This window comes from Narcine bancroftii, chromosome 14 (assembly GCF_036971445.1).
Source record: "Narcine bancroftii isolate sNarBan1 chromosome 14, sNarBan1.hap1, whole genome shotgun sequence".
NCBI lineage: Eukaryota > Metazoa > Chordata > Chondrichthyes > Torpediniformes > Narcinidae > Narcine > Narcine bancroftii.
Window position 1 is genome coordinate 17,741,801 of NC_091482.1, and position 11,229 is coordinate 17,753,029.

The 11,229-nt window shown below is 40.2% G+C and overlaps 1 protein-coding gene across 3 annotated transcripts in view; it reads left to right on the plus strand.

Annotated features, from left to right (window-relative positions):
• Positions 1–11,229, plus strand: part of LOC138749409 (protein PIMREG-like) — a 77,862-nt gene that overhangs the window by 13,948 nt on the left and 52,685 nt on the right. For all 3 annotated transcript variants that reach the window (XR_011348616.1, XM_069910699.1, XM_069910696.1), the window contains exon 2: positions 11,128–11,210. The gene's annotated coding sequence lies outside the window, so the exon portion shown is untranslated. The remainder of the gene's footprint in view (positions 1–11,127; positions 11,211–11,229) is intronic.

Below are 11,229 nucleotides of genomic sequence, written 5' to 3' on the forward strand. Positions count from 1 at the left end.
CCTCCCATACTTCATGCAGAGTCAGAGATGAACATCACATTTACTACCTTGAACAGTTTCAACTCATTTTAATTCAAATATATTCTCTGAGTAGGAGACCAGCATTCACTTTTCACATGAAATAACAGCATGTTCTATATTTCGTGGAGATCCTTTTGGTTTACTCAAAACAGCCACTTATTCTTGCCCTTTTGATCAGCAGTGTTGAAATCAAGTAGATAAGAGTAATATAAAGATTACATTGCTCGTTTGGTTATACTGAGTCTTGGTTTGATTCAGAGAGTGTGAGTTTGAATCCCATTATAGTCATTTGAGAAATATAAATCCACTTGAATCTGAAAATACCTGATGTCTATTACTGTGAAGTGTCAGAATTTTGTAAAAATCTGACATAGGGCCTAAAAATCTGACGTAGGGCCTAAGCATTGGTAATTTTACAACCTAAGGATAAAGCGTGAGTTTCTCTAGCGCATTTGTACATTGTGTGCTCAACCCCAGCATCTGCAGATTTTCTTGCTCAACTTCTCTGTAAAAATTTAAATGCCAACTTAAAGAAGAAAAAGGTGACAACCTTTAGTCACCTCTGACTTGAACTTGAAGAGAGGAGGAGAGTCATGCAAATAGATTATGATGGCCAATAGTTGCCAACTTTTGCCCAAACCTTTTGAGCGGCACAGTTGGCGTGGCAGTTAATACCACATCATTGCAGTGCCAGTGATCAGGTCCAGGGTTCAAATCCGGCACTGTCTGTAAGGAGTTTGTACTTTCTCCCTGTGTCAGTGTAGGTTTTCCCTGGGAGCTCCGATTTCCTTCCACCATTCAAAGTATACCAGGGATCTAGGTTAATTGGGTGGCACGGGCACATGGGCCAAAAGGACCTGTTACCATGCTGTATGTTTAAATTTAAAATTTAAACATTTAAATTTAAAATAACAAAATAAATTTAAAGTTTATAAATTTAAATTTAAAACCTAACAATGCATAAAGGCAATATAAAAACATCTATGGAGCCTGACTGATACATGGTCAGAGCTAGCAATGCAAGAGCTGTTCAGAGCATATAGAGTTAGGGCACTGTGCTGGAATCTAATTTTTAGTATTCCTGGTATCACTTCATTAGTATTAAGCATTAGGATTGATATACACTGGCAATGACTCTAAAGACCAAGTGAGGAATGATAGGCTTTCCTATACATTCGATTTCGGCTAGCCCAACTCCATGTGCTTGAATGAATGGAAGGGGGCAGGGAGGTCGACCTTTATAGCCAGGTCACAGAGGGAGAGGTTACACGAGGTCAAGTCATCAGTGGGGAGCCAGCCACTTGTGCCAAGCTCCTGAGCATATTTTGAAAAATGTGAATTCAGCACCAGACTCATGTTGCGTGTGCTTGTCGCACTTTAGTTGCACACACAGCTGAAGAATTGTGCAAGTGTTTCATCCCTGCAGCTTTCCACAAGTAGAAAGATGATGACATTTTTGCTTGGCAACTCTACCAATGAAAGGAATATTATTTTAATTAAATGAGTTCCTCCCAACGCTAAATGTGGATGGATTTACATTAAGAAATAAACCATCCAGCTTCCTTAAGTTGTTTCCCAATAGTTTGATTGTGACTGATCTATACCTTCAAATCATCTGCCTTCATATTTTGAACAACCTTTGAACATGACTTATCAAGTGTTGGTAATCTCAGTTCTGATGTTTTTAATTGCCGACCCCAAAAGGCACCAACTTTCTGGGTGTTTTTGAGATTCCTGTCATATTTTGACTAAAGGTATTTTTCTTTCTATGATCTAATTCTAGTGGAATGACAGAATTTATTACCACAAGGAGTGTTGAAGGAAATATTATAGCTATATTAAAGAGGGGGGCTGGACTCGTCTCCCTCCCATTTTTCCTCTTCCCAGTCTTTAATTCAGATGCCTGTCTGCATTTTTGCTTATAACTTCGAGAAGAGCTCAGGCATGAAATGTCGGTAATCTCTCTTGATCTCTTATGGACATTTCAAGACCAGTTGAGTTCCTCCAGCATTTTTGTCTTTTTACTACAATTATAGTATTGGTAGATGTTCGTGTTTCACTCTAAGAATAAAGAGTAGCAGAGGATGATCTAGAATGATTTAAGATAGGAAAAGGCTCAAATGGAATATAACACTGCCATGAACTGGTTGGACCTAAAGGCCAGTTTTAACATTTTTAAAATTTAGACATGCAGCATGGTAACAGGCCGTTCCAGCCCACGAGCCCCTGCTGCCCAAATACCCCAATTAATCTTGAACCCCGTAAGTTTTGAAGGGTGAGAGGAAACCGGAGTACTTGGAGGAAACCCATGCAGACAGGGGAAGAACTTACAAACTCTTTTCAGGCAGTGGTGGATTCAAACCCCTGTCATTTGCTCTAAATCTCCACTCACCACGCTGCCCTCTCTTTTGGCACTGTATATTCTATCTAATCAATTAAAAAAAAACCTGAACACCTGGATCAAATAAAATCATAAATGTGACAGGAGTTGGTCATCCAGCCGTTGAGCCTGCTCTGCCATTCAATGTGATCATGGCTGACCTGACTGCCACTGACCTGCCTTTTCCCCATATCCTTTAATTCCCCTACTATGTAAAAATCTATCCGACCTTGTCTTGTATATATTTATTGAGGTGGCCTCCACTGCTTCAATGGGCAGTGAAATCCACAGATTCACGACTCTCGGTGGGGGGGTAAGCACTTCCTCCACATCTCTGACCTAAATTTACTACCATGAATTTTGATGCTATGTCTCATAGTTCTGGTCTCCCCTACCAATGGAAAGAACTTACCTACCTCAATCTTACCTATGCCTTTCATAATTTTATATGTTTCTCATTCTTCTAAATTCCACCGAGTACAATCCCTGAAGACTCAATCTCTCCTCATAGGACAACCTCTTCATCCCTGGAATCAACCTGGTGAACCTCCTCTGCACTGTCTCCAAAGCCAGTACATCATTCCTCAAGTAAGGGTACCAGAATTGAATGTTAAGGCTAACTCCTTGATCTTGGCGCCTATCAGAGATGATAATGTCTCTATTAGATAAGAACATCATATCGTAAGTAAGACAAAGATCCACCATTAGCATTGCTCAGTACCGCTTACAGTCAGTCAGAAAAAATAGCAAAATAGAGTCTCCTCAGAGTCATTGAGTGTCCATGGATTCACCTTCAGCACTCCCACAGCCTCTGAAGCTGCACAAGATCACAAGATGATGTGTGAATTGGAACCAGGAGTTGACCACTTGGCCCCTTGACTCTCCTCCACTATTTAATAAGATTATGACTTATCTGACTGCATTCCCAGCTACCTTTGGTAATCTTTCATCCCTTTATTTTCCAAGGACAGTATGGTTAGTGCAACGCTGTTACAGCACCATCATCAGGACTGGGGTTCGAATCTCGCACTGTCTGTAAGGAGTTTGTACGTTCTCCCCATGACTGTGTGGGTTTTCCCTGGGGACTCTGTTTTTTTCCTACCATTCAAAACATACTGGAGGTGGGGGAGGAGGGGGCGGGTAGGTCAATTGGGTGTCATTGGGCAGCATGGGCTCATGGGCTGAAATGGCCTGTTACTGTACTATATGTCGAAATTCAAAAAAATTAAGTATGAACAGTATTTATCTCTAACTTTAAAATATTCAAAGACTCTTCTTCCACCACACGTCATGGAAAAAAATTCCATTCACCCCCCCCCCCCCCCAGGAGAAAAACATTTGCCTTGCTCGTTCTTCAGTGGCTGACCCCTTATTTTTAACAATGAATACCAGTTCCAGATTCTCTCACGAGAAATCATCGCCACATCCACCATAGGGAGGCATAGATGGAGTTGTTGGTCAGAATATATTTCCTAGGCTAGAAATGTCACATACTGGAATACATGTGTTTAAAGTGAAGAGTGTGGAGGAGATGAGCAGGGCATGTATTCTTTTTACACAGTGTTGTAGTAGTCTGGAAAGGTATGCCAAGTGTAGTGCAAGAAGCAGATAGGATAGTTACGTTTCAGAGGTTTCTCTATAGACCCATGAATATGCCGGGAATCGAGGGATATCGATCATGTGCAAGCGGCACAGTTTTAGTTCAATTTCTATGTCATGGTTGGCGCAGAATGTGAGCCAAAGGACCTGTTCCTGTGCTGTACTGTTTGTTCTATGTTCTATGTTGCAACATAGTAGATTTTACGTTTCAATCACTCTTCAAAGCCTCTGATTAAATCCAGCCTGCTCAACATTCCTTATTAAGACAATCCAAGTATTAGTCCAGTAAGTCTTACCTCGAACATAGATCAGTACTGCTCAGGGGGAGGCCTTTAGGCAACATGGCAACCACGATGCCAAATTAAACTAATCCATCTGCCTGCATATTATCCATACCCATTGTTTCCCTGCACACTCATTGCTGCTGTTAAAGCCTCTTAAACATCACTATTTTTTCTGTTTCAGCTCCTTCCCTCCGCTGCCCTCCCCCCCCACCAGCTGCAGGCACTTACCACTCAACCTGTAAAAATACTCCAGATTTCCCTCCCTCATCTTAACTTTAAGCCCTGTGACACAGGGCCTCTACCTTCTCAGAAAAATTCCAGGCATCAGCACCTTTTCTTAAATTTGGAGAACAACGGGCAGCATGGCAAGTGGAGCAGTGAGCGCAACGCTGTTACAGCACCAGTAACTAGGGTTGCTGTCTGTAAGGAGTTTGTACGTTCTTCCCGTGTCTGCGTGGGTTTCCTTTGGGTGTTCCGGTTTCCTCCCACCCTTCATAAACATACCAGGGGTGAAGGTCAATTGGGTGTGATTGTGCGGCACAGGCTTGTGGGCCAAAAGGGCCTGTTTCCATCCTATGTGTCTATTTTTTAAAAACTAAAAATACAGTATACAGCACTCCACATGTGATCTTCTAATCTCTAACTGAAGCATAACCCCCCCCCCCCCGCGCATATTGTATTTAATTCCACTGTCTTAAAGGATAACTTCATGTTAGCTTTATGTAATGGTGTTTTACAAATTTTGTACTTTTCCTGTGTATGTGGACAATTGTACAGTTCCAAAATTTTATTCTATTTATCAAATTTGTGCCCACCCACAACCTAACTCATTTGGAAGCACTTTATATCCCTTTCACAATTTATTTTACAACCCTGATTTTGTGGCCTTTGTCTGTCAATTATCGACAATTATCACTTCTGCTCACGAAGGATATTCTCACATCTCCTTTAATCCAGAGAGGCAAAGTTCTGATAGACAATGAAGGGTTGTTCTCTCAAGTTTATTGGCAGTTCTGACTCAGTAGGTCATGGTTCCATAAGACCATAGGAGGGCAATCATGCTATTTGGCCCATTGAGTCTGTTCCTTTATTCCATCATGGCTGATGAACTATCCTTTTCAACCCAATTCTCTTGCTCTCCGTAATCTATGATTCCCTTCCTAATCAAGAACCTATCTACTTAAATATACCCAATGACTTGGCCCCCATGACAATCCAGAGATTCACCAGACTCTTCGTAAAGAAATTCCTTCTCATCGCATCCATGCCCTCTGGTCTCAGAATCCCCCACCATAGGAATCAACCTCTCCATATCTAGGCCTTTCATAACAGACCCATCAAACATAGCTTGTATCTTTTCCATTCCACAGATTATTGTTGTGTGCCTGTATCCTGGGGCACCAGCGAACAGCCAGCTTTCTGCTGCAGTATAAAACTGCCAGAGATGCAGAGGCACAGATGAGAAGCCAAACTAAGCCCTTGTTCAAGTGAGAATATTTGGCAAAGAGCTGGTGTGTCTGGTAGCCTGACCAGAAAAGCAAGATTAACAATTTAATTACAGTTTTACTGTACTGAGAAACAAATAAAAATAACAGTCAGACTGGATGATCATTGAGCCATCTTTTGTCACCTTGAGTCATTCTCGTAGATGAGTGCTAAGCACAGACAGTCAGTGTTTGAGTTTTAGCAAGGTTATATCTGGGTGGTTGTGAAGATCACAAAAGAAGCTGGGCATGCCCAAAACTGATCTTGTATCCAGAAATGCTAGGGTATGTTAAAGTGATGTTGCACTTCTCTGTAAGTGCATACAACATTTGGGATGTACTGATGTTGTGAAATCTGCCACATGGATGCTATTTCATTCTTCACTGTGTTTGTAAATCCTTGCAGACTTCCCTTTTAATGAAGAGCTTGACTTTGTTTCATGGCAGTATGAATAATTTAAAAGAAAAAAATCTTTGTGCGATTGGAAGAACAGCTTTTGTTATACACTTAGATAATCTTTGCGTAATGTTTGCACTGAGGAAATTAAACTGCCACCATCTGTTATTCAAGAGCATCTAATTCCTTAAGAAATCATAGAACTTCACTTTTGTCAGAGATTTTATCTTTTCCTCACACTTAAGTCAATAAAACTATTCTGGATAACAGATTAAATGAAATCTTTTTTTCTTTCCTGGGTTTGCAGTGCCCTCTAGTGTGTAATGAAATATTTAATAAACTGAAAGTTTTTTTTTGTTGTCTGAATTCCTTCACTGACAAGGTTGTCTTTGGATTCATTTTCGTTTTTTGATGCGTCTCATCAGCCCAAATGTACCCTCATCCTTTATAACCTGGTCTAATATTATTTAGTCAGGAGAACATGGTCCAGTTCTCAGTAGTGGAGAGGGTCGAGAACTTAAAATTCCTGGGTGTCAACATCGAGGATCTGTCCTGGAGCCTCCATGTCGATGCAATCACGAAGAAGGCTCGCCAGCAGTTATACTTTGTGAGATGTTTGAGGAGATTAGATATGTCACCAAAGACTCTCAAAAACTTCTCCAGATGTACAATGCAGAGTATTCTGGCTGGTTGCGTCACTGCCTGGTATGGAGGTGCCAACACTCAGGACAAGTAAAAATTCCAGAGGGTTGTTAACTCGGCCTGCGACATCACGGGCACCAAATTTCACTCCATTGATGACACCTACATGAGGCGGTGTCTTAAAAAAACAGCCTCTAACCTCAAGGACCCCCTCCACCCAGGCCATGCCCTCTTCACTCTGCTACCATCAAGAAAGGGTACAGGAGTCTAAAGACGAGCACTCACTTGCATTAGGACAGCTTCTTCCCTGTTTCTGCCATCACATTCCTAAATGATCAATGAACCAAAGACACTGCCTTACTTTACTTTTTATGCACTTATTTGTATTTATTTTTTGTAAGGTGGTTTATATAAATGTTTGCACTGTGATGCTGTCACAAAAAAATGAGTTTCGTGACAGGTTCATGACAATAAATTCTGAGTCTTATTCTTCTGATTCTTTACATCGTCTTCCAGTTAAATGACAACAAGGGCCAGTGTGGTTATTGCAAGGAGATCAAGCCTCCACATACAGTATGTCACTGGAATGTTCATTAGCTGATATATTACTCTCTGTGTAGCCAAACATGCAAAAAAAAATCATTTTAACACAAAAGAAATCAACATGAAGGGGTTGGACAACTGTACTGTAGAGGCTTTCAGACTTAAAAACTGACCCAACTTAATTTAACAGCAAGAAGTTTCCTAACAAACAAAATAGACAAGCAAATGCTAGAATCTAGGACTAAAGCATTTGACTAACTCAATTGGTCAAGGCAAAGGGTGTAAGTCAGGATTTCAGGTCAAGACCCTGGAATTTTAATTGTGATCTAAAGCAGGCATTCTCAACCTTTATTTTGGCTATGGCCCCTTTAGGACTCTGCTCAAAGCTTAAGGGCTCCCTTCCATGTGAAGCAGTGTATTTTTGCGTAATTCTCTCCTACTGACTACATAAGAAACATAAAAAATATTTTATGATTTGTCCATGGCCACCCCCCCCCCCCCTTAAATATGCTGTGGCTCCTGGGGCTGTACAGCCCCCATTAAGAATGGCTGATCTAAAGGATCTTCAAAACTAACCTTAAAAAAAAAACCCAAGAGGAGACCTAAGTCACTGTAATTGTTCAGATCATAACTGGGCTGAAATGCATCCATTGGTCCTCAAAATGCTGATAATCTCAGGTTTTCCCTATCAAAATATCTTGATGTGATCATGGTCAAACAAAAAAAACGATGTTTCCTTAATGGCAATGGACTGGTCCATGATATCAATTATTTATGCATTTTCAGCAAGCAAACATGATAAAGATCCTGCAATCACAACTGGTAGAGGTGAGGCTAATAGGGAAGCAGGATGTGTGCAGAATGTAGATTCACCAAATTAATTTACAACATGAACTGCATCCAAATCCTATGTCTCTGATCTATCGAATTTCCCCGAGATAAATATGTGGTTGACACATAAACAAGAAACCATAAATTACAAGCACATTGTGGAACAACAGTGGGACCTTGGGGTCCAAATCCATTCACCTTTCAAGGTTGCCACACAGGTACATAGGATAGCTAAGAAGGCCTATGGGATGCTGGGCTTCATTCGTCAGGGGATTGAGTTCAAGAGTCAAAAGGTCATGTTGCAATTCTACAAATCTCTGGTGAGAACACACTTAAGAGTATTGTCCTCAGTCTGGTCACCTCATTATAGAAGGATGTGGAAGCTATGGAAAGGATGAAGAGGAGACTTGCCAGGATGTTGCCCAGATTGGAAAATAAGTCTTTGTGGAAAGATTAGCAGAACTTTTCTCTCTGGATTGAAGAAGGATGAGAGGTGACAATGGAGGTCTACAGGATTCTGAGAGGCATAGATAAGATAGACATCTAGTGCCTTTTTCCCAGGGTGTAGTAGTAAACACCAGAGGAGATCTGTACAAAGTGAAAGGAGGAAAGTTTAGGGGAGACATCAGGGATAGATTTTTTCACACAGAAATGCTCTGGAATGCCTTGCCAGGGGTAGTGGTGGAGGTTGAAACATTAGGGACTCTTAAACAGGCACATGAATTAAAGAAACATGTAGAGTTATGAGGTAGGGAGGGTTTAGTGCTTTTAGGTAGGAATATAAATGTCGGAACAACATGGAGGGTAGAAGGGCCTGTATTGTGCTGTAGTGTTCTATATTCTGTGGGTTTTTTTACTGGATAATCTAAAGTGAGACAACATTTGTGGAGGTCATGACAACTTTAATGCTTCTTCGGTCCACAAGAGTGCACACCGCAGCCATGCACAGAAGGTAGTTTAGAATCGAAGTTACTAGTGTTGCTGTGTCACAGCTCCAGAAACTGGGATTGGTCCTGCCCTCCAGTACTGTAAGTATGAAATATGCACTTAAACCCTCTGAAGGCGTGGGCTTCCTCCAGGCACTCCTGTTTCCTCTCACATCCCAAAAAGGCACAGCTTAATAAGTAAATTGGCTACTGTAATTTGCCTCTAGTGAGGGTGGGTGATTATAGAATCAGGATGTTGTTGGGCACATGAGAGAGAATAGATTATAATGGACAACAATTTTGGATGTATTTTTTGAATATTGGGCTGTTGATAATCAACTTAATATTTTCCTATCACATACTGTTTTTTTAGATATAATTATTGTGATTTCTTGTCATATTTTAAGTCTTCTAGTTTATTGCCCATAAAGGAAGCTGTTTTGGTCAGTCCAAGCATGCCTGGGCATTCATTCAGTGCAGGTGCTATACAAATACTGTCTTAGGCTTGGACATGCTTAGTCAGGATATATGCAGACATGCTATGAAAGCAGCTCACGTAAACAGATGATGTGGATTACATTGATATGGATTGAACATATGTTGATTCACATGTTCTTCAGGCAATAGCATATATTGTCTTCAGGAAGATTCAATACACCAGAATTGTCTCATCAATATTGCAACAGCTGTGATACATTCTTTTATATTTCTGGCCAGTATACACACCATGACTGCACATATTAAGAAAGCCTATGAAATCAACTTTGGTTGTAAAATTGGTGACCGATGCAAACAATGAGCTCCTCACTTTTGCAGTGCAATGTGCCGTCAACCTGAGAGCTTGGCTCAGCATTATTATGCAATGAAACATTAAATACAATAAAGGTTAATTTAATGTTTCTCCAACTTCTTAGGTGTTACAGCTTAATATTTTCCTATCACATACTGGTTTTTTTAGATATAATTATTGTGATTTCTTGTCATATTTTAAGTCTTCTAGTTTATTGCCCATAAAGGAAGCTGTTTTGGTCAGTCCAAGCATGCCTGGGCATTCATTCAGTGCAGGTGCTATACAAATACTGTCTTAGGCTTGGACATGCTTAGTCAGGATATATGCAGACATGCTATGAAAGCAGCTCACGTAAACAGATGATGTGGATTACATTGATATGGATTGAACATATGTTGATTCACATGTTCTTCAGGCAATAGCATATATTGTCTTCAGGAAGATTCAATACACCAGAATTGTCTCATCAATATTGCAACAGCTGTGATACATTCTTTTATATTTCTGGCCAGTATACACACCATGACTGCACATATTAAGAAAGCCTATGAAATCAACTTTGGTTGTAAAATTGGTGACCGATGCAAACAATGAGCTCCTCACTTTTGCAGTGCAATGTGCCGTCAACCTGAGAGCTTGGCTCAGCATTATTATGCAATGAAACATTAAATACAATAAAGGTTAATTTAATGTTTCTCCAACTTCTTAGGTGTTACAGCTTAATATTTTCCTATCACATACTGGTTTTTTTAGATATAATTATTGTGATTTCTTGTCATATTTTAAGTCTTCTAGTTTATTGCCCATAAAGGAAGCTGTTTTGGTCAGTCCAAGCATGCCTGGGCATTCATTCAGTGCAGATGCTATACAAATAATGTCTTAGGCTTGGACATGCTTAGTCAGGATATATGCAGACATGCTATGAAAGCAGCTCACGTAAACAGATGATGTGGATTACATCTGAAATTGTACTTGTGTTCAGCTTGAAGTTGTCTATCATAATCAACATTTATTTAGGAAGCAAACCTTTTGAAAACATTGTTGTCCAGTCGTATTGATGAATAGGCGGAAGAATGGGATTACCCTCATAAAATGCTATGAACATTGAGCCAAATGAAGAAATATGAACATATTAATTTTATAATGTATTATCCTGGAATGTTATCTCTGCTTTTATCATCACATATGTTGACTGACATATATTTGCAACATTTTTCACAATGGTGCAAGTTGGAGCAAGAGGGATGTGAAGAGCAGCAGGAATACAACACAAAAGGTAAAGGAAACAGGAAAGAGAAGGGAGATTGAACCAGGTGAGTGAGATGATGTTTA